Raw genomic sequence first — 22753 nt, 5'->3', positions numbered from 1 at the left:
CAACAAGTTTGACTAAATTAATAAGAAGAGCGTTTTTGTTTTATTCATTTATTTATGTATTTATTATTTTTAAATTTCAATTCTCCAGAAAATGTGGTTGATTTTTAAGACAGCCGTAAGCCGAAATGCTCATTCAAGCAAGACCCAATGAAACACTTAAATGAAATGCAAAAATCCATTTTGCTAAACAATACAGATCTGGGGATTTATTTATGCCTGTTCATAAATTATTTCTCTAGTAATTTTGAGAGTTTTGGGCTTCTTTCTAATTTGGGGCACTTGATATCATGAGAGTGAAACTTACGGACAATAATTCAGGTTTCTGAAGTTCTTTTCACTTAATCTGTGAAATCAGAAACTTTGGCAACTTAAATTAGATGCTATGTTCATATTAAGTGCATTTATTAAATACCAGAGAGACAGTGAATTGGATATGGATACTATGCTGGCAAAAGCCATAATTGGTGCTGGTTTTATTGACTGAATCGACATACTGTGGATTTCACTTAAGGCTAGAGTGTCTATAAATTAAATAGCCTCAGGCCTGTAGCTTAGAGACAGGACCTGGGTTTGTGTGCTGCAAGTTGGGTGAAAGAAAGCCTTGGAAAGGGTTTCCCTCTGGTATAGCGTAATATACATATAAATATGTGAAGGGAAAAGACAACTTTTCTATACACTGTAGATTCAGTGACTGGAATACTAATATCCCTGTGTGAAGCCTTTACTTGCTGTGACAGCCTAATGAGGCACTGACAGTGGCTGTCTGCTTGTCCTGAGTGAATGTCCTGCATTATGTTGTTTGTGTTGTACTGCAGGATGCTGAAGTGTGGTTGCCTGACTGCTGTCCCCTCGGGAGGCTCAGGAAGAGATGTACTGGATCTCCCAGGAGGCTATCCTCAGAAATAGTTTTCTACCTAAATAAATACAGTCTCCTGGGGATCTTCTAGAATAGTAACCAGTGCATGACTGCCAATATCTTTTCATACTGTGAAATTTTAAAGCCTTAACTGTAGAATCTGTAATATGAAGACACAGGATGCATGCTCTTTTTGGTATATTATTATTTACTGACTGAACAGTTTTGGCTTCCTACCTGTTTGCACGTGTAACTTCCGTTTTTTATACACTCCATACTGTTCGGGAATAAGCTTTCTTAAGGACTTATTTACCATACAAAAGCTGAGGTCATCTGTGATGTGTTCTTTGATATTTCTTAGAGGTGTGTGCTAAACAGAGGAGAGAAGAGTTTAAATTTTGCTGTATTCCTGTGTAGGATTTCTTAGCTGGAAATGTATATCTGTGTATCCTGACAATCTGTAGTGCGAGTCCAGTTCATCAGAACCACTGATGTGAGGTTTAAAAACAGGTTGTGTGTTCTTCTGCAGAAGAGTTTGATAGCTTTTTATAGAAGAGTAGCAAATTTGGACTTCTCAATCTGCAGCTTGTTAATTTTTTATATATAAATTGATCTCATATTTGTACACTTAGGGAGAAATGTTAGCTAAAAATCTTTTCTGCTTCTTAAAACTCTGTTTAAACAGTGCAAAAATTTGCGTACACAATATGAATTTATTATCATGTTACATTCGGTGTGCTTCCTTGAACTTAATTGCCTTATCATACCTTGAAAAGTGATGTTAGAAAACAAATACTATCACAAAATGCTCTAGGCCTAGAGAGGACACTATGAAGAAGGTGTATAAAAGAAAGAGCTGTGAAATTAAGAGACATTAAATAAACTCCTGGACATTTCATTTTAGGGAAAATTATGCCTGAGGGAGTGGTATGACAGAGGTGTGTGCAATTGTAAGTGGTGTGCAGTGGTAAACATGGTATTATTCTATACTGTTTCTCATACTGTAAAAATTGGGTCACAATAAAAAGATCAGTGAGATCACAAAAATCAGAAGGCATTTTTGCACACAGGCAATCACTAAATTGAGGTGTTAATATCACAAAATACTGCAGAAGCAAAAAAAAAAACCCTGAAGTGAACATAGTCTTAAGGCATAGATAAACTGATGGCTATTGAATATATTTTTAAAAGACTTCCCTCAGAGAAGATGATAAAGTATTGATTGCTGAAAGCTGCAAGGATATAGTAGGAGAAAAATCAACATATTTTGCCATTCCTATGGTCTTCTGCCCAATATCTGCTTAAAATTGGGATATTTGGCCAGATGAATCTTTGCTTGACCCACTCTGGTTATTTGTACTTGTTTTTAGATTTCCAGACATCACATCTAGATGCCAAATACTTGATGAAATAAACTGCATAGTATCAAGGAACGAAGGTCCTGCAGATAAAATAAGTGAGGGGATTCCCTTCACCTAGCAGAGCATCAGAGAGACTGTAGCAAAACAGGAAGAAAAGGCAGCATTCAGTTGCATACTGTATTGCGAGCTTGCTGTTGGATTTTTGGTCTACATTGTCCTAATTATCCTCATGAACCAACATAAAGACTGAGTGTAACTTAAATCTTTGTTTTAGCTCTTCGTATTGCTTAATACACTTTTGTCATCAGTGAAGTGGAATTCTTTACTGAAAAGCATCTGATTATTTTGTGCTAACATGCTCAATTCAACCATCCTGAGGCTTTTTAGAGTCTGTTATTGCTGACAATTTGCAACTCTTTTTTTTTTTTTTTTTTCTTAATGAGGCCTATGTTATTAGATGGCCAGTAGTTGCACAGGGAAAAAAAATTGAAAAAAATTACCCTTGTTGGTGTGGTAGAAAAAAAATAGCTTAACAGCAAAAGTAGCATTATGAAAGTGACCAGTGTGCATTCCCTGCTCTGGTCATGAGAGGGGGAGATTCAGATTCAGGTATTCAAAGGGTTTGCATTTCTTTCTTAGTAACCTTTGCCCTGGTCAGGTCTCTTGACTTTTTTGGTCTTGGTTCTTGTCTGGAGGATGGAAGGAATAATATTGCTTTAAATCCATGTATTGTCTCTCTTGTCCTGCTTGAGTTATATGGGTACTCACATGTATGGGTACAATGCTGCTGTACTGGTGGCCTGATACAAGTGGGAGTGTGTAAGTGTTAATGCAGGTACATGTACATATATGTTAAGCAGAAAATCTAAAAAAACCTCCAAACTAACTAACCAGAAGAAAAACTTATTGAGAGCAAAGAATAGACAGGTCTTCATATCAATCCCTTTATTTCTCTACTTATTTCCCCTCTTGTATACCTCTGACACGCTGACTTTCTTTTCCTTAACCTTTCTCAGATGGCAAGAGCAATCGCTCTAAAACAAAAGATCTGTCTCTGTTTGGTGATGATCATTAAAAGAAAAAGTAAACTGTGAGGGGTCACTGCCTGGACTGCATATGCCTACCTCCTCCAAACAGGCACTGGAGTGCTTAGGCGTGTTCCTCAGGGGTTGCACCGTGCTGCAGCTGGAGCTGCTTGTGCCCACCCTCATCTCCCTCTTTGTGCAGAGTGACACACTCGTACATGCCTTGGAGGCAGAGCTCAGTGGAGACGCAGGTGTTGCAGGCAGCCCTGCAAGATGTGCCTACTGGCAATGTCAAACCAGTGTACCAGCTCTGCAAAAGCAAACCAGAAGCACACATCCAGCCTTCTCATGAGGAACCAGCACCCCAGGGCACTGGCTTTAGAAAGTGATTCTCTGTGTATCCATGACCTTTTACTGATTTAGTGGCAGGAAATGTGAACAACAAAAAAAACCAAACCAAACAAACCAAAATCAAAGGGACTTTACTCTGTCAGTGAAAATCTGTAAGGCTGAGATGCAGGGTGAAAATGTTGCCATTCTCATTTTGATATAATCAAAGCCTTTATGTAATGTGAACATTGGTGGGAAGCAGTCTTCCTGAATCGTGTTTACTAGTGGGAGTTTCAGAACCGACACGTGGGTGGGAGCTAACAATAACCCCCCCACATCTCTCTGCACTGCATGGATAGGACTAGGCTGGTAGCAATAATCATCGATATTACCCTCATCGGTTTGGTCTTGTATGGGGGACATTAGGCTTGTTGGCATTTCTGTTTTAGAGGATACGCTTTGGATGTGATATCCCCTTCCCTCTTCCATTCCTCCTCCATGGTGAGTACTCTTAGGTCAGTTTTATGGCACTATCCCCACTCTGTCCCTATTAGATATTCCTTAACGTTGATATCTATCTGTGAGCATTAGCTAGCAGATGGAGTAAGCATAGATTTTGGCCCAGGTAGTGCTCTCATGTCTCAACTTCATTTGTTTGTCTTTCTTATCTGCAGTGCCTAAGTGGTTCGCTTCAGGGTAGATGTCCTTGGAATATTTTCTTCATATCATTCTTTGAGTCTAATGCCAGCTGTACTGAATCAGTCAACTGCCTTCTCTTCTGGTGATGTAAGATAACAATTTAAATGAGAATTACATAATTACCCTCTAGAAACCAGTTTAGCTGTTGCACCTACCAGGTCCAAAGGATTATTCTTTCTATACCTGCTGATGAAGTTTAACAGCGCTTTGGAACAAGGCGGAAAACTCAAGAGGAAGTAAAGTTTTCTTCACACTCTTGCTCATGTCCTTTTGAAATGCTATTGTTTCATGTTCTCATAGAAGTCTTCCAGAGGTGCACCTCATAGTAAAGCAAAGAACAAATGCAGGTATTTGGATACAGATCAGCTGTGCTTAAAAGGTTGTACCTGGTGTTTGTGAACTGTCTGTTTTACAGGTTGCACTTTCTTTAGCTTCACTGTATTCTCTTCCTCAGTTGTCATTCAGCAGCCATGGGGTAACCATGAGTAAATGTCTTTCAAATCCACTGATGTCTACTGAACCAGAATGAAAATGTGAATGTTCAATTCTTTTCCCATTTTGGGTGTTCCTTGAATATGATGCTTTGTCAAGCCAGAGATGGATAGCTGCTTATCCTTCTTGCCTCTTTATAGAGATGCAAAGAAATAGAGCATAAGCTGCTTCACTTTTGATCGTGATCTTCCTGGTCTTATACCAAGTATTTATCCTTAGATTTTAAAAGATAAATGACTGGAATGCTTTTTTGTCACTTTTCTGGGTTACTAACTTTTTGTATAACCTGATCTTGATTTCTCTGTGTATCTGTCGTAAATGGCAACTCCATGAAAAACATCATCAGCAAATACGGTTTATGTAAACTTTGTTATTTACCATGATCTTTAAGACAGAAATTATATAAAATGTTTTCTCCTGCTCTGAATTCATAATTAATATAGTGACAGAACAAGGGGAAATGGCTTTCAACTGAAAAAGAGTACATTTAGATTAGATATTAGGAAGAAATTCTTTCCTGTCAGGGTGGTGAGGCGCTGAAACAGATTGTCCAGAGATGCTGTAGATGCCCCATCCCTGGAAGTGTTCAAGGCCTCAGGTTGGATGTGACTTTCCAGATAGCCAGCTATCTGGTCTAGGGGAAGGCATTGCTGCCCATGGCAGAGGGGTTAGAATTAGAGGATTTTTAAGGTCCCTTCCAAGCCAGACTATTCTATGATTCTGTAATTCTGTGAAAGCCATTCAGGGAGCTTTAAATAGAACATCCTGCCTGGCATGACTGGGAAAGGGGCATTTTTGGTCTTTCCAAATTGTTTGTTTACACAAGTAAATACGGTAGTATTTGAATTTCTTTAATTCTCAGACAATAAAAAACTTAGATTTCCTGGACTTTTAAAATCAGCTGAAAAAGTCAGACTGCAGTGTGTCATAGAGATGCTACTTTCTGACTGAGGTGATGCATACTGAAAGAATAAAGCAGTAAATACTCTGGAGGTCTTAATTTTTTTTTTCTGAAAACTACTGCATGATACTTTTCCCATTTGGATAGCTTATGCACCAAGACATGAGCTTATAGAGAAAAATTCATAATAATAAGTAGAAATCAATTAGCTTCTTTAATAGTGTTAAATGTAAATATAAGAATCTGAGAATAATACAATATCTCAAGTTTAAAGAGACACATAAGAATCATCAAGTCCAACTCCTTGAACTGTCAGAACTCACAGAGCTGTCTAAACCTAAATCATATCACTAAGAGTGTCATCCAGAACTCCTTGAACTCTGACATGCTTCGTGCTATAAATTCAGAGAGTATACTTCAACTCTGTATAACAGCAAGAACACTGAGCTTGCAAAACATGTGTTTTTAAATGAGCTCTGTTATCTCAGAGGGTTGAACATTTTCATTTGTCCAAATTTACATGGTGCTAAATGCAACCTTTTTGTAATAGTACCCAGATCATATTTAATTTAAATATTTTAAGTACACATGCCTTGAATTTCCTAACTGGGAATGTAGAGTTTAAGGCTCACATTTGCATTTTAGGTAGACAAAAAATGATCTGACCTTCAAAGCATCTTGCATTGAAATGGAGGATAGCAGATGTGAATCTTGCAATGCTGCAGCTGGTATCCAGGGAACTACAGATGAAAAAAATCAGAGATCTTCACTGGTCACATTGGTACAAAAGTGTCCTGAAGAATAGGGCTTCTCTGCAGGAGCACAGTAGCACAATGTGCTGTGGACTGATGAAGGGCCAGGAGCTCAAACCTGTTAGGAGTCAAAAGTGTTACTGTGTGAAAGATTCGCTGGGCTTGTGGCTGGTATGGGGTACATCTGTGTGCGGTTCAGTAAAGGGTCAGGGGCTGCAAGCTTGAGCACTGGAACACCCAGACATCCGGTGGAATTTCTTCATGGAAAGGGTTTTTAAACATTGGAATGGACTGTCCAGAGAGGTGGTGGAGTCACTGTCTCTGGAGTTGTTCAAGACATAACTGGATTGTCACTTCGTGCCATGGTCTACTTGACAAGGTGTTGATTGGTCAAAGGTTGGACTCAGTGATTTAGAGATCTTTTTCAACCTAATTGATTCCAGGATTCTGTGACATTGGAGCTGGATGGCAGGAGGGTAAGTCAGGGAAAGGTGTTTCCTTTCTTCATCATCATGCCTGTGGCTGTTGGCTTGTGTCAGGGTTGGGAGAATATATCTGTTCTTTTCCTCATGCAGGAGAGTGTTAAGGGCTTATTGCTGGAAAGATATTTCAAAGTCAGTGTTATTTTCTATATATCCTCTTTTTGAATAAGAATGTCCATCGGACAGAAGTATGGTGTAATCTTTTATTGTTGCCCTGGCTCACCAGAGACTGTATTGCTACAAAGTAGTCAATGTAATTCACAGAATCACAGAATAAGTGAATTTGGAAGGCACCTCTGGAGATTTCTCACTTCAGTCCTGCTGCCTGTTTTGAAAAGTTATGAAATTCAGTTTTTAGAAGCTGTATAAGCAACAAACATTTAAAAGAGCACTTTTACCTTTTCCAGGCCTCTCCACCACTCCCAATCTGATGAACTAATCTTAAAGATCTAGAGAAAAGAACATCCTACTGAGACATTTGACCTCATCTTGCATTTATGATTTCAGTGTAGAAATAATTTAATGTTGTTCAGTGTTGTCCATGTATCACAATGGAGTAGCTTTATCCCTTCAGCAAGTACTTTTACATTTGCACTACAGTCATAAAATGCAAAGCATTTGCATTAGGAGATAAAATTATATTACAATTTTACAAGTACAGGCTGTTTTAGTTCTTCTGTATAAGTTCCTTTGGCAATTACAATGAAATCACAGCACTCTTTACCATTTTGTATATTAAAAAAATCCCATCTTCTGAAAAGTGTCATTACTTACAAAATTATTTAATTCAATGGTCATGAACACTGATTCTGCTGATACCTACTCCTATTTGTAAACCTTGAGTAAAGTCAGTGAACTGAGAGGAACTAAAGGGAGGGGAAAAAAAAAAAAGTGTGAAAGGTACTGGAAATATGTCCTGATTGCCTAAATAATCCAGTGGTAAAATTATAGGTGGGAAGTGCTTAATTGTATGAGACATTTAAAAAACTCCACAAAACAGATTGTGTTTAAGAAATTTTGTTACAGTCTTGAGGCAAAGAAGCAAAACTGTCTTTTTCTTTTACAAATTTAGGTGTATGCAGGTGATTAGCTCTGTGCCTTTAGTTCTGTGCTTAGAAGATGAAGTCTGTGTTTGCTTTCAGGAGGTGGTGGTACAGCTTGCACTGGGTGTAGGCTGCTGCTTGATGTATCACTGCACAAGGACTGAAGGTCACTCTGTTCCATATAACCAATTCATCTGACAAAAGCAGGATCAGAGTTTCCAAGATATTTTTAAAAAGAGAAGGGAAAGGGTAGGGAATTAGGGGATTTAAAACCCCAAATTGCAGGTTTCATCCTGTAAAGTACTGGGCACTGTTCCTCTGTTTCAGCAAGACTTACATTGCTTAAACCTTTTGTTCAGGGCTCTGTTTAATCTCAAATGAATAGTTCTTAAAAAGGAGAGTGATTTTTTCTTTAATCCACAAATTTCAAAGAACAGCTATATATAAAAATTATATTATAAAATTGAGAATTCAATTATGATTTCACAGTTAAGCATAATAAAGAAAAAGACAGGAAATCAAAACAAAAGCCTTCACTTTCTCATGTCCACCTTGTTGAATCTATATATTGTTTTATTCCCCTGTCTTTTTTCTTGTTTATTTTCAATGTGAAATCCTCAGACTCCTCATTTGAGGCCAAAGCTGTGAACTTATGCAGAAACATCGGACAGGATGCGTCTTCTGACCTTCCACATCTTGTTTGTAAGCTGTGGGTGTTCTGTTGAGAGGAAAAGGGGCTGTTGTGTATTCACCATTCATCCTCTTCCAAACAAGAGGGTAAACAAAGAGCAAAATTCAGACTCCAGTCTTGATAAAGGTAGATTCTACCTTTGAAAAAGTTAGGAGAGACCTAAGAGAGTGGTGGGGGCATTTTCTGCTAAGGGCCTAGAGCTGGTTATTCTACTCAAGCCTTAGAAGTATGCTGCTCTGCTTCTGGTATGTGACACTTAAGTGGTGTTTCTTAGTTAGAGTAGACCACTTAAGTACATGACCTCAGCTTTCATTTTGTCTTATCCCCTGTTGTGGCATGTTCCACCTGGGTTCACTAAAACAGTTGCCTTTTCCTGGGTATACCCAGGGATATATGGATACAATAAGAATACCTGTGAGCTCTTGGATGTTCCAGGAGATCTCCAAACTTAGCTCATTTAAATTGCTTTTGTTACTTCACATCCATGTAAGAGGGTGTGTTCCTGCTGAGAGAATGTTTTGGGTATTCATCTGAAATAAAACACAAGAAGTTTTTGCTAGAATTGAAAGGAATGTGGTCAGGAATAGTGTGGGCCCAATTTAGTAACTGGGTGTTACTTGTTTAGGGTGCCAGCAGGGAAATCCATTCCCTATCCAATAACTAAATGAACTTATGTTTTGTACCTGGCTGAATTTCCAGGAACACAGGATACAGTATTGTTAAATGGAAAATCTGCACATGAACACTGAGAAATGAATGATTGCATTCTAAGGGCAATATTTACTGGTTTCTACAGTCATAGCTTGTGAAACAAAAAAGAAACAGAACCTTACTTTCATTAACCATAATAGTTGTTTTGCTATTTTCAGAGCATTAATCTTGCTGTTAACTGTTCTTTTCAGATTGTGAGGAGACAGCATGTGACAGGAAAAAATCTATAACATCATTCAACACCTGATTATATGCCCCTTTTCCTCAAAACCAATTTGCATACCTACAAATATCAGTGTAACCCTCTGGAATTGAAGGTGTAAAATATTGTCTTTCAAGCTGAAAGTTATTTAAGCAAAGATTTTTCAGTATTTGGGAATTCTGGCTGGATGATTTCAAAAGCAAAACCATATGCCGCTTACATGATTTGGCATTTCTCCAGTTGGACAGAACTTGAGTGGAAAAGTGGAAAAAAAATTAAAACCTAGCACTAATTAGATGATAATAAATACAGGTGCTACACTGTGTGGTGTAATTCATCTTTGTAGCAAGCTGTGGGATGAGTCAGAGCCAGCAGATTCTGAGGGATACTGTTTTGTGTATATATATTCCTGACACATGCTAAAATCCAAATTAAGGTTAAACTTTAAAGGGTTGTGTAACACTGAGATACTTTTCAAGGTTATGGAGGTGCGATATTGCATAGCCATGGAAAAGGAATTTTACAGGGTTTTTTGGTTGGCTTTTGTCAGGGGGCTTCTCATTGTAAATGCAATCAGTGTAGTACCAGGATAAAATCAGTGGTTTGATGATCATTGAGAGATCCTGGCCCAGGCTTCCACATGCCCCCAATCTCCCAGACCTCCCAAAAAATTCCTTACACATTCCAGTCATTAAAGTGTCTTCCCAACATGGAACCTTCCCTCTCCAGCCAAATTCTTGGCCTTGTGTGGTTTGCCAAGATGAAGTTAGCTGGGAATAACCTGCAAACTGTCATGTATAACTTGCTGTAGAGGGAAAGCTGTTGCACATATTCCCACTGTTTCACCCACCCCTACCTTCCCTGCCTACTGGAGTTCTGGCTAAATGCAACCCCTGGGCTCCTCCTCTTTCTTGTGTCAGAGACCTTTATAGAGATTCTTTTCTTTTCAGATTTCCAGAGAAATGGATGCAGATGGTGTGGATTTGGCTCATCTGCAGCCAAATCTTTTGTACTTGGATAGGTTAAGCTTTTACATGTACTGAGGGGACAGGTATTGCCTGATGATGGGGTGTTCAGTGTAGTCACACATGTTACATGCTCAAAAGTGAAGGACAAAGGAGGCAGGATTCCATGCTGGGCAAATGAATGGCTTGCAATCATGATTAGAAATTGAAAATTCTCAGTTGCTGTAGCTTTAAGATGTGAGCTCACTGAGACATGCTTTTACTGAAATAGCAGGAGAAGACACTGTCGTGGTCCAGCCTCCAGGAATTTGCCACAATAATGTGTTGTGTGATTTTGCAAGAGAAATTAAAACACAAAGAAAAACACTCTGCATGAAAGTTTGATTGAGCAATTAAAAATGTGTAAATAATTGAAATGCAGGAGCTTAAAAAGCTTTCTATTATTCCCATTGAGAAAAAAATAATCTTTGAAGCGTAGGATACAAACATTATTCTGGGGCAGAAAATAGCTGATATTTACAGTATAGATTACTCAGTTTTCTTTTGCCTGATGATCAGGGCTCCCAAAGCTTATTGTGGCTGTTGTGTCATTTGTGTAAGACACGTGGCTGCTGTGCCTTGCTTTTCTCAGTGCCCCCTCCCCCACAAGCAGAACCCTTTGAGCTCCAAACACAGATGTTACACTGTGCTCTTTGTGTGCATGTGTGTGTATGAGCATGTGTCTGTATGAGCATAAAAATGTGCCCAATATGCTGGAAAACTGAAGCTGAGGCACAGGACTCGGCTTGTGACTGTATTACAGTGAGATGTTAGTCTGAACCAAGTGTAGGACTAATATGTATGAAAGAGCAGTGGTTTAAAAGCAGACATGCTTAAATCAGCAATTTAATGTAAAGAGGAATGGCAGTTTCATTAAATAATGCTATGATCTCTCAACCATATTCTTAACTAGTAATCTCCCCACAGCAAAATACATAGCTAATCAACCTCCTAGCCTGTCAGTAAACTTGCAGGGGAATTAAATCCTGGAGGAAGAAGCCTGTAGCCCCGGAGGAAGGTTGAGTGCATGTTTCACTGTCGTCTTTTCAGCTCATCTCAGTGGTCCCACTGCTAGAATGTGCTCTGTTGTCATGGCAACCCCATCTCCTGCTTCCTACAGGAAAGATTAGCTTGTACTGTGCACTGGAGAGAATTTAGGGGAAGTCAAGCTAATCCCTGGGTGCACTGCAAGAGAAAGGTTGGACCTCGCCTGAGGGATGCTGTATCTGCAATGATAGAATTGGCCTGCCACAGACACTGGTATTTAAGTTGAAGAGCAGAATTCACAGTAAGTGTCAGATCCTCCAGAGAGGAATATTGAATGAGGTTTTCTAAGTCTTGGTGAAGACTGTCCCATGCCAGCAGTGGAGTGACAGCAGGAGGCTGTGTGTGGAATACCAATATGTTTCACCCGTTCAGGTGGTATTTCAAATATAGATTCAAAGCCTCAGTTCCCTGGAAACTAGGTGATAAAATTTTAAAACATCATTGTGAGATGCGCACATAGAAACCTGAGGCATGTCTCATTTGGTGCATAAAGCTGAGCAAGTGATGATGAGCATGCCTTACAAATTGTGTATGCACTGTGCAGGGTGCTTAAGAATTCCTGACTGCTGAAAAATAAGTGGGAAAGCGTAAGGAAACTGGTCTGTGTGTGCTGCAAACTCAACTGCAAAAGTGCTGAACTATCAAATTAGGCATAAAAATTTACACCTCCTGATGCAGTCTTGTTTTTTCTTCATATAAAAACCCAAACAATGAGCTTTTTAAAGGTGTAGTCATGAGCTTTTCTTTGAGAAAAACTCATTTTAATGTAGCTGAATTAAGGTGGTGTGTGACGTGATGTAGTGTGTAAAATTTGTGTTTGTTTTCTTGCTCGTAGAATTAAACAGAGGATATTCTAGATTTTCCATTTCTGGTTATTTAAATGTTCTGCTTTTCTTTGATATGATCCTGCATTTCACTTTAATAGATGCTCAGGATTCCCAGATTTAAACTAGACTGTTTGCAGTAAGATTTAACTGTCTGCTTTTTATTACTGTCAGCTTTTCCTAAACTATTTTTTCCACCAGTTTATATGTTCAGCCTATATATTCCTGCATTTTTAGTATGCATGCCTTTTCTGGTTTTAATTTAAAAAAAAAAAACCTTTATAATTATTTAATGATTATTTTCTACATAGCCATGCCCTCTAACTTATATCTATTATGCATACCTGTTTTACATGTATGAAATGCATGCATGCCTGTGTGTTTTTGCAACACATACGATCATATACATATGCAGACAAGTGGAGTCTTTGTTTTAATGAGGCCCATGAGTAATTCATGATGATATAACACTGAGGAAATTAAAGACCTGTTTTCACCTTGCAGGATAGGTATTTTCCTCCTATCTAAAAAGCTTATTGCTGAAAAATCCTAGTAAACACACACTCAGTCTGCTTAAAGAAACTGCATATGCTAAGTTTCTCTCTGTGTCTATAGAGCTAAAAGCAGAATCACCTTGCTGATATGATAAAAGAGCACTGTGTTACCTTTCCAGAGTTTTGGGTCCATGGCATGGGCAGTTAAGAGACAGTGGTTGTTTTTTTCTCCTCCCTCCCAAGACAGCTCAGAAAGAGTCACACATTAGCTGCAGATTGGTTAGCAATCTGTCTTCTCTTCAAACTTCTTTTTTTTGGGCTGTTTTACCAGATAGTGAGGACACTGATAATCAAAGAAACTCTGTCTTCTTTGCAGTTAACAGACTCAGTAGCCAGTGTACATCTATTATGGAGGACTACAGAAATAAACACAAAGGATATGGAAGATTTAAGTCATCATTTAGGCTGATCCTTGAATCTGTGGTGGACATATGAGTAACAGAGATTCCACAGAAATGTCAAGCAAAGTGGGGATCAGGGAAAGAGCAAATTCATCAAATAAATGCTTTTAATTGGAAAGAGCACTATGAAATTATTTCTTGATATGTGTCAAATTAAATCAGTGATTAAAAAGTCCCTTCTGTGATAAAAAACACACTGGGAATGATTTCTCAGAGGTTTCATTGTATATTTTCACCATCTCAGTGAGGATATGTTTTTGGCTGTTTATAGACTTTAAAATAACTGAGATTGTTAAATGCACAGATTTTCTACCTCGTGTGTCATTTTATTAAATTAATTAACTGGAAAGTTGGATTTTTTTTTTTTTTTTTGTCTCAAGGCAATGATTTGTTTTCATTTATTTTTCTCCAGCATTTAATTTGTGCTAAATGGAGTAACATTGGCCGGTCAAATATTATCTTATTCTGTCTTCTACAAAGTGTGTGATTTTAGGAAACTAGTCCAAGTTTTATTAGGAGCTTTCACAAAGGGACTTGAATTTCTTATCTGCATTTCTAGACAAAAGTAAACAGAACTACCTGCATGTGAGGAAATGCAGTGGGCTTCAAAGCATGCATCCAAAGCCATAGCCTGTGTTCACATTCTCTTCCAGAGAAAGGGTGTGAATGCTCCTTGTAGCAGTGGGATTGTATTACACACTAGCAGGTACAGTTGGTAGAGGCTGCTCACACTCAAGCATTCAGGCCACCAATCTTGAGGAAATTCCTGTATAAACTCTGTATCAGTTAAATAAACTGATATTCCTTGAGTTACCAGAAACTAAAAAGCGAAGTTGACTCTATTTGCTGTATCCAAAAATGCCAGTTTCTAAACTTTTAAAAAGACCAGAACTTGTGTGTTCTGCCAGGACTTCTCTTTGGCACTCTCTTGTTCTGACAGCTGCTGGCTTCCCTACAGCAGTGGGTGAGTGTCCTCTGCCCAGGCTTTTCTCTTCATTCCTTTCCTGCCCATCATTCCCATTCCCAACAGGTACTACACTCTTCCTGAACTGCCTTCTCCCTGTACCACTGTGTCCCAGTGTTCAGGCTCTCTGCTGGTCAGATGTTGGACTGGCTAACACAATGCTTTCTGATGTGTCTTTTCCATGCATAAAAGCAAGTAGGATAATTTGTATATACTGATTGATCAGAACAAGGTTTTGAGTTGTGGCACCAAACGGAAAACTGTTGTCAATAGTGTGTCACTCTATTTCCTTGAAACATTTCTCACTATTGCAAAAATAACCCCCAAAACTTGTACAGCACAGCATCTGCCTACAGCTTACATTTGGAATTAATGATTAAGAATTTCTTTGTCTTTCGCTGAAATTCTCATTCAGGGAAAAACAGATAAAATGTTCAGCATTTACTGGGTGGTACACAGCTCATTGCAGAACCTGGCTATCTTTTAACATCCACAGGTATAAAGCCACAAACTTTATTCTGTCCCAGAAGGGCTCTTGTGCTGATATTCTCATTAAATCAGTAGTAGAAATCACACTTCTATACTATATATAGATGTCATATGCAATGTCTGCATGTCTCTACTTATCAGAGATTTATCCTACACATTTTAATAAGAAATCAGTAATAGTGATCATATTTCTTCTTGGTTGCAAGGCATCTTATTTCCTGAGGCATCTCTGCCTCTTTATAACCTTATTTCCTTTAAAATGTGTACACACACACACACACACACACATATATATATATATATATACATATATATATAAAATATATATATAAAATGTTTCCAAAGACACTGTAAATGGTCAGTTTGATGGTAGCAGAAGTGGACCTCAATGAAAGAAGTGTACCTTCACTTAAAACAGGAATTTTAAATCTATCGAGTTTTTTATGTCTTTATATTGATCAATTTTTTACTTTAAACTTATCTGAAATATTTAAAAATATCTAGTTTGTCCTAATTTGAAAGAGTAATAGCCATCCACATGGGAATATTTTGATTATTTTAAATCTCCTTTGTCTTCTTTTTCCTCTCAAAAGAAAACCTCTGAAGCCACTGATTGTATGTAAATGGCATGAATTTAATGGATTGAATTATTTCTCAGGCTGCACATGCTGGGTCCTATTGATTCTAGTGAAATTAAGATCATATGCATCCAAAGGTAGATTTTAGCCCAGTGTGTGATGTTCTTCTGGCCAGCTTTCTAGCAGTAAATTAAAAAGTGCTTTCTCAGTGCTATGCTGCTGGCTCTGAGGCTTACTGCATAGTAGGTCCTTTATATTAGCTAAATAGCTAAGCAAAACAGCAATGCTAATTTTTAACAGGGTCAAACACAAAGGGAGGGAAACCAAGAATTGCTGGGCAAGTTCTCTTTTCTAACAGTAGTTGAGATACTACATGCAGTCTATCTGGCAGCCCTAATACTGAAAGGAGTCCAATTGTTTTTGTCATAGCTCCATTATTCTATGTTTTTTTATGCTGTTATCCATAGTGATCTGAATATTTTTGTCTTTTCCAGAGGTTGTTTATCAGGTCATGACAGCAGGTGGCTATAAGGAAGATGAGAGAAACACATGCATCCTCAATGGCAATGCTATATTTTTTGGGTTTTTTAGATTCCAAATATCAATACTAATAATACCAAAATTTCAATTGCAGCAGAAAGTTATATGCAGTAGGAATTCAGTGTTTCTGTTTTTCTGTTGCCAGAAGAGTCCACTGGAAGTTTTACAGGGGATGGGAGGATGAATGTGAGCTCAGGATATGAGTGATTGATCTTTTCACATGTAGCATATTTTATTTTATCTTTGCAAAATCATTCTTGAAAATAGATTATTATCTGGATCCCTTTAATGGTCTCTCCGTGGGTGAATAATGGGTAATTTTGAATTTGTCATGTCCCTAGCTGTTATGATTGAAATTGTTTTCTGAAACACGCTGAGGAGAAGACAAGTGCTGTATGTGTGGGTTGATGGCAACCACTGATTGCACCTGTGATTTGTGAATGCCTTCAGTCAGCAGCAAACTAAATGGGATCTGCTCAAAACTATCATTTGGATATTCAAGTCCAAGACCAAGAGTGCTGTGATATTCACTAATGTCCTTCCATTCTGCTCTTTATTACTATATAAACTACTGAAGATTGTTTTTAATGGCTTCTATTGTGGTTACCACTTGATGCATTCACAGATTCCGTCCTTTTTACTGTCTGCAAATGCGCTGTCAGCATACGTTCATGTCTGACACAAAAGCTCAGACTCTAATCCCTGTATTTTATCTTCAACTCCTGCATCAGCAGCTGTGGTGTTGAGTTTCACAAGGACTCCTGGCGTAGGAATCTCCAGAAATTGCAGATTGCAGTGCTGAAGTTAAAAATAAATGTTTCTTGGGAAAACAGGCCACTTGAGAATTGGCGGATGGCATCTACATAAAAGGGGCTTAGTGTTATGATTTCCAGTTGTTTTCACCACATTATTCAACTGGTTTTGGTATTTTTTTGAAAATATTTCAAATTAGATCTGTCCCAGGTGTTCTTCAACAGAAGAAGATAATGCTGAAATTAAAGCAGTTCTGAGAAAATTTTCATCTTCAAAGGCTTCTCAAGTGAGCCGAAAAGGTTTTGGACCAGTATTTCAAAACCTTCCAAGAGCAGTTTTCCTAAGGTGACATTGAATGACAGGATTAGGAACTAGAAAATCTGTATTTATCTGTTTGCATAAAGGGGAATGCCAAGAATATCTCTCAGGTATTGCAGACTTTTCTAAAGAAGATGATAGCCTTAGACCACCTTCTAAATGCTACAGTACTGGAGCCACTATATTTGTCACGGGGTAATAAAGTGGGGGTTTTTCTTTTAGAAAGACTGTGCTTTGACTCATCCAAAATGTTTTGGTTTTATTTATTCACATTTTGCAGAATCAAAGTTGATAACTGTTTGCTCACACTGGTGAAATTTAAGTACCTGAACAGACATATATTTTGACCTGTGTCAATAGTTTTCTGTATGCTGGAGCCCATCAGACTAACTTAATCAGTCATGCTGATTAAGTCATGCTTAAAGTCATGCTTTCCCCACATTGATTTGTAATTTGGGGACCAATGAAATATCTACCTCTGAAGTTTCTGATGATTCCTACATGCAGAATATGGAACAGTCTCTGAAAGCTGCCCTACCTGGATCACCAGGTACCATCAGCAACAAATCAAATTTGTGTTTGAAGTGCAATTAATAGATTTGATTGTGGTGTGTTTACCATTGACAGCTCTCCCTTAGGTTGTTGTGGTTTTTTTTGTTGTTATTGCATTAGTTGTATTATTTCTTCTGATGCGTTATTTACAATTGCAGAAAAGGAAAAACCTGCTTGTGTTCTGTGAAAGAGAACACACTAAGCATTTCACTCTTTTGAGTGTTGGTTCTAATGTTTGCTCTTACATTGGCTATAAAAGATAAATTCCCCCCTCCAAAGACTATAATACTTATTAGGAATAACATTCTATCAGGTTTGACACATTGTGTTTCAGAAGTGTAACTTTTCTACTCTATGCAGTGGTAAAAACTTTCCACCCAGAAGAAATAAGGTTAATCTATTCTCACACCCATCTTCAAATCCATGTTCTGCTTCTATAAATTTCTAACTTAGCTTTTGAAAAAAACAGTTCTCTCAGAAATTGTTTGTAATTATTATTTAGGAAGGAAGGTGATCAGTTTATGAAGGGAATGTTAGGAATTGCAAAGTAATGATCTAGAATTTGAAAGAATTTGTCAGGATTCTGTTGTGTTGAGGGACATTTGCAATTTAACTAAGCAGAAAAAAAGATTATTAGAAGTGCTGCTTATTCTCATCTTTTTTTTTTTGCAAACATTGTATTTTCTAAGTTTTCTGGAAGCTTGGGAACAGGTCTGCCATACAGCTGTTTGACATACATCTGTTTCTGTTTCTAATGTGCATTTCAATTAGATTAAAGTAGCTATACAATGCTGATCCTTTTAAAATATAAAGTATTCCATGGGTCAAATAATCTTGTTTACAGAATGTAAAGGGAAAAATATTATAGATCAGATTTGAGATGTCTTTATCTTTACTTCTCTATTTAATATAACACCAATATCTGAGAGTGCTCTTACTCCAGGTGTCCCTTTCCTCACCAAGCTAGCTTTGCCACAGAGAAAATCATCTGCAGACAGAATTCTTGCTTTACCAGGAGCAGCTGATTGGTTTCCACACACAGATCTGTTAGGCCAGCCCAATGGTCCTTTTTTACAATTCCATGCTGCCCTTTATTCTCAGTCAGTCCCATATCATAAGGAGGCCAAGCAGGTATTACATTTGGACTCTTTGGTAAGATTTTGTTCTTTCCCTTTTTAGTGCTCTGACATTTAACAACAATTTGTACATAAATAGTTGTTGAAATTTGAGTGAAAATAGGACTGATTTGCTGATATTAAAACATTCTTTAATACCATTGGCAATGGTGCCTTATCAGTAGTGTAAAGCACAGGAAAAGCACATGAAACAATTTATACTGTGTGTGGACTGTGCTGTTGCTGAATTTTCCTGGGCTAACAGAAGCCCTTAAGTGAATTATACTAATGGAATAATTATTTTACTTCCTAAGAAATCTCACCAGTCTGCAAAACAGCTCATGGTTTCTCTCTGAAGGGTGGTATTCTGTTTGCCCTATTTTCTGGCCTTTTTGAGTAATCTGGTTTTAAGTCTAGCTCTCAGTGATGTTTCATCAGGGGCAAACTGACTGCCTCTAATGAGAAGAAAATTTTTGGAAGTTACTAAATAGTATTAAGTTCAAGAACCTGTAGTGTATTTGTTGGCATTAGCTTCCCAGAAAGGAAATGTAAAATGATAGCCTTCATGCAAAAGTTTTCAAGTGCCCAAAGTTTTCTATTTTTAATCTTTCATTTCCAGTGCTGTTCATTACACACTCTCATACTTGCTCTGCTCCCCATCTAAGCAGAGTCCCCTGCATAGCACTGGGAGGCAAAGTTTGAAACAAGAGATGCATTGCTTAGTCAAGTGGCTTGGCAGTGAAAATGTCAAGTCCACAGCTCTGGTGAGGAATAGCAGTAGATATGCCAGAGCTATATGTCAGAATCTTTGTGAAGTTTCTGAGCTCTGAATCATAGTTACTTGGCCTGACAGGAGTATTGTCACAACTGACCATCTAGCAAAACCTTTTTTCCTCTTTTTTTGTGTTCATATACCTCTTATTCTAGTCCCTTTTTGGCCAATGTATAATCAAATTCTCATCTGTGTTTTGGGAATTGTGAAGAAAATTACTGACTTGGATGAAAAAAATGTGGTTGATTCTTATCTTTTTTTTCCCTAAAAATAGTTTCTTCAAACAAAAAGGCATGTTTTAATTTTGTCAATCAGATTGAAAATCAGCATCTGTGGGATTATGAGGCAAATTGGGATTTAAAAGTGGTGACTTTAATGAAGGTAGAAGATACCTTCCTGTAGTGTTTATACCTCATGGGAGCTCTGCTATCTTCTGTGTAATTCCATCTGATTGGTGTCAAATGCCTCACATCATGGACATTTGTGGATAGAGTTTGCAAATCTGCCATTTTTCAACCCAAGTTATATTACATATTTCAGCATTCTTCTGACTTGGGCCACATAGTTTTGTAGTAGGAAGGAACATTAACTGTTGTAAACTTCCAAGCAGATTGTAATAGCTTGAGTATGATAATGCCTATACATCTCACTTGGCAGTTTTGGCATTCACTACTTCAGACAGATTTTTCAGATCAAAAGGAGGTCAATCATCAGCACTGCTTATTTTTCTGCCTTATAATTGTAGTCAGCATGCTAGAGAGGCTCCAAATAAGCTGTGTCCTTTACCTCAGTGGCAGTATTTTTGTATTCAGGTAGCACTGCTGACTTTTTTAGCACTGATGACTCACCACCTTTTGCATTCTTTTGGTGGTGTTTGGGCTGGCACTTAAGCATTGGAGATGCTGAATGTTTTTAACTTACACTTGAAACAGTAAAAAATGCAATAGTAAAGGCATAATGGGTATAACCATTCAAAAATGGTTGCTTGCTAGATGAAGAAAGGCCGAGTCTGTTATCAAGTGCTGTCCTGTGTGACCAGAAGAGTGTTTTCATTTAAGCAGTGAGGAGACCACTTACTGTTGTTACCCATGGCACACTCAAAGCAGGAAACAGTAATGTACATGTTGTCATGGACACTTATAAGCATTTTAAAGTGGCAGAATCAAAAGCAAACAAAATTGAAATGGGACATATAATTTATATGCCTCAGACATGCTTATTTGCTGAAGTTTGTAATAGCAGGTTTCCAAGCTCTGGAATTCATTGAATTTCTAAACTTATGGTTTATCTGTAATAGAGCTGTATATTTGACTCACAGCCACTCTGTCTCAGCAAAAACATTAATTGCATCACAGCCACTAAATAAGGAAAGAGCAACCCTTAAGGGGTTACTACACATTTGCAAGGGTTGCAACCCTTATGGGGTTGCTCTACACTTGCATATTTACTGTTCTGACTTCTCAGATTTGCTAACATCCACTTTCCTAATGTATTGAGGAAGTTTTAACTGACATTTGATAACACTAGAACTGCACAGAAGAACAAAGGCTCTAAGTTTCTACTTCCTATTCCACATACTTTTCTTCTACTTCTTCCCAATTGTATGTTTATTACCTATTTTTAAACTGAATTTCTGTATGTGAATATCAGAGGCACTTGTTTTGCTCTCTGCTGAGGTAGGAAATTTTCCTGAAAGCCTTTCTGTTAATGTGAGTGGAGACAACTGAGTGGAAAGTACCTGACAGAATTGTTCCAGAGTGAAAAGCAAATGTTTTGCAAAAAACTGCTTCATTTTACCAACATTATGAAATGGAAAAAAAAAATCATAGGAAATATTTTCACTTCTTTTGAGGTGTTTTCATGTCCTAGCTTTTAGTATGTAGTTGTAAGTAACAATAGAATTGCTTTAATTTAAGTAATACAAGTCTTTAGTTGATACTTTTCTGTGTAAATAACCAACCAGAAAAGAAACTTAGATTGTAATTTTGAAATTCTGAACTACAGAGTGACAAAGATGATCATGAAGAGTCTAATGAGTCTGAACTATTAGAGAAATATTGTTACTGAGAGTTATGCTGTCAACTCAATTGAACTATTTTTATTATTATAGAGATACTCAAAATATTGGACTGACAGGGCACTTTGATCTCAGTTGCTCTTTGCTTTATGTGCCTAAATAGTAATTGGCAACTACTGACAATGTGTATAAATTACAAATAAAAAAATAAAGAATGCTTGCAAGTCTTCTTCAAAATAGTTCTAAAATAAAACTTGAAATACAATAATAGAATCCACTGAACTTAAGCAGAACTCTTGCTTTTTGTATATCTGGGAATGTATTGGTACATTTGCCCAGTTCTCTCTTGGTTTTCTTTTTTTTTGTTTTGGTGTTTTGTTTTGTTTTGTTTGTTTTGTTTTTTTGTTTTTTTGTTTTTTTTTTTGAGTAGATAAGTTTTTTTCCCTTATTTCTACTCTGTTATGGTCATCTAGTGACAAGCACAATATTAAGACTTACACTTTTTCATATTTCAAGAGGAAACTTCTACTAAGCTCTCTGTTTGGAATACAGCAAACAGGCAAATCCAGCAATTTGTACTGTAAACTTTGGGGACCCAGGTCAGAATGTGGGGTAAATGTTGGTAAGGACATATGAAGCTCAAAGCAGCCATTTCTGTTTATTCTTATGGCTTCTCCCTCCTTTCTCTCTCAGTTTTACTGATGATGGGGGTATAATGAGCCTTTCCATAGCCTCTGCTCTTATGGAAGAATAGGCAGCAATTTGCTGAGGGGATGCAGAGCTGTCAAACAATTACTTATTTTGCTTGCGCTCAGGGCTTCACCCTTCCAGAAAGAAATTCAGACTGACATCACTGTTTGAGCCCACTCAACACACTAAACCTGGTGGGATATATTTTAAAGGGCTTTATTAAAAATTCCAGGTTTGGGGGTATCCAGTCTGCACAGAACTTCCTCTACTGACTCCAACTTGATCTGTCCTCTTTGCTTTTGTTTTCTGGCAAATCCTGATGAAGTAAAATTCAACACTGCACACCCATACTAGGTCCAAATGGTAGATAAGTTTAACATAATTCCTTTTCTGCTCCATTTGGGTTGCAGTTTTGGCACCAAACATGCACCTACATGTTACTCTTTGTCTGCTACTGGCACAGCACCAGATTCTTCATGCTGCCAGGAACAGTGGCAGCTGCTGCTTATGCTAAAGCATAAGCCTCTTCCTGCTGGACAAGGAAGAGGAGAGTGCAAGGTCTCTTAGGTTACCTCTTTTTTAAAGAAAAG

At 37.7% G+C, this 22753-nt stretch overlaps 1 protein-coding gene across 11 annotated transcripts in view; it reads left to right on the top strand.

Annotated features, from left to right (window-relative positions):
* The window catches only part of NOL4 (nucleolar protein 4), a 190147-nt gene that overhangs the window by 78466 nt on the left and 88928 nt on the right, over positions 1 to 22753 (top strand). The window contains exon 1 of one of the 11 annotated variants that reach the window (XM_053954994.1): positions 4292 to 4358. The exons of 9 other annotated variants lie outside the window; for them this stretch is intronic. The gene's annotated coding sequence lies outside the window, so the exon portion shown is untranslated. Of the gene's footprint in view, positions 1 to 4291; positions 4359 to 11765; positions 11838 to 22753 lie in introns of those variants that run through there. One more of the 11 variants, XM_053955002.1, reaches the window with a different exon arrangement.

The sequence above is a fragment of the Vidua chalybeata genome, chromosome 1 (assembly GCF_026979565.1).
Source record: "Vidua chalybeata isolate OUT-0048 chromosome 1, bVidCha1 merged haplotype, whole genome shotgun sequence".
Lineage (NCBI taxonomy): Eukaryota > Metazoa > Chordata > Aves > Passeriformes > Viduidae > Vidua > Vidua chalybeata.
The sequence above is the reverse complement of the archived record's forward strand: the minus strand, read 5'-3'. Positions and strand labels throughout refer to the sequence as shown.